General features: G+C 47.4%; 1 protein-coding gene across 3 annotated transcripts in view; it reads right to left on the bottom strand.

The window, feature by feature from the left end:
* The window catches only part of MST1R (macrophage stimulating 1 receptor), a 49,223-nt gene that overhangs the window by 20,268 nt on the left and 27,298 nt on the right, over positions 1-1,657 (bottom strand). The window lies entirely within an intron of this gene.

Below are 1,657 nucleotides of genomic sequence, written 5' to 3'. Positions count from 1 at the left end.
GCTACAAGGTTTGTCAACCAGGATCTACCTGTGACAAACCCGTGCTGGTTTCCCCTCAGCATCCTTTCCCCTGCTGGGCCTGCACAAATGTGTTCTTTGATTATTTTCTCTAGCATTTTCCCAGGAATAGAGGTAAGACTGACTGGTCTAAAGTGACACTTATATCAGAGGATTCCTAAGAGCTTTATAAACTTGAATTAACCTTCAGGATATTAAATAACCCTGAAGTATCAGGGCAACCTCTTCAGGTGCTATTCTCTTCCAGGTCATCTATATGTCCAGTTTTGCTCTCTGCCTGGCATTTTTGGTTATGTAAGTGCCCAAAATGTCACTAATACACAGATCTTTTTTTTTATTCCTGACCTTATAACCTTTACACATAGATATGCACAAACTGGGCATGCTCAGTCAGCTATGTGTTGGCTGCATATATAATTAGACACACATGCACATTGCTTGTGGGTGCATAGTTGTGTTTAAGGCCCCCAAAATGTACCAAGCCAAAGCATATGATGTGAGGGACTTAGAGTTAGGTTTTCCGGCCCTATGTTGCTCTGAGCTTTCCTTTTGCCTGCTATATACCTGAAGAAGAACTTTTTGTTGTCCTTGATTGTTGAAGCCAGCCTGAGCTCAAGCCCCGCCTTGGCCTGTCTAACTGATTCCCTGCAATAGCGTGCCAGGGAGATATATTCCTCCTTGGTGGCTGCTCCCTGCTTCCATTGCCTATACATCTCTTATAGACCTGTCTCTTACCTCTTTATCTGACTTGGGTGCTAGCAGTACCTTACCTGCTAAGAGGGAATGAAGGATCATTGGGAAATGTAACTGTACCTTCATTTGGTGTACAAAAATGTCAATGAGCAATATACATCGACCCTCATCAAGACAGAATCAAAGGATGAGGAAGTAGAAGGATTGTGGGTTAGGTTACATGGGGGGCAAGGAGAAAGGGATTTGGTGGTAGGGGTCTGCTACAGACCCCCACACCAAGGGGAAGAACTAGATTCGGGGCTCCTGAGGCAGCTCTCGGAGACCATAAAAGCTAAGGAGGCGGTAGTCATGGGGGACCTAAACTACCCAGACATCTGCTGGGAGACGCAGACGGCAAAGTCCCACCTTTCACGCAGGTTTCTAACCTGTGTACAGGACCTCCACCTGACACAGGAGGTACACGGTCCCACTAGGGGGAATGCCTTACTGGATCTGGTATTGGCAACGGGGGATGACATGGTAGGGGACCTACAGATCGGTAGCCATCTTGGGGACAGTGATCACCTAATAATAGAATTCACCATAAGACGTCGAGTGGGTAAGGTAACTAGTAGGGTGAAAGTGCTAGACTTTAGGAAAGCTGATTTCAATGAACTCAGGCGATTAGTCAAGGACGCACGGCAGAGTAGGAGTTTTGAAGTGATGGGAGCCCAAGAAGGGTGGCTGTGCCTTAAGGAAATGATCCTTCGGGCACAAAGGGAGACGATCCCGATGTGAGAAAAAAGAGGGAAAGGGGCCAGGAGGCTTCCTTGGCTGACCAGAGAAATCCAGGGCAGCCTACAGGCCAAAAGGGGGGCACATAAAAAGTGGAAACAGGGAGAGATCACCAAAGACGAATATACCTCCTCTGCTCGCGCTTGTAGGGAGGCAGTTAGACGGGCCAAAG

This window comes from Alligator sinensis, unplaced genomic scaffold (assembly GCF_000455745.1).
Source record: "Alligator sinensis unplaced genomic scaffold, ASM45574v1 scaffold467_2, whole genome shotgun sequence".
Lineage (NCBI taxonomy): Eukaryota > Metazoa > Chordata > Crocodylia > Alligatoridae > Alligator > Alligator sinensis.
The sequence above is the reverse complement of the archived record's forward strand: the minus strand, read 5'-3'. Positions and strand labels throughout refer to the sequence as shown.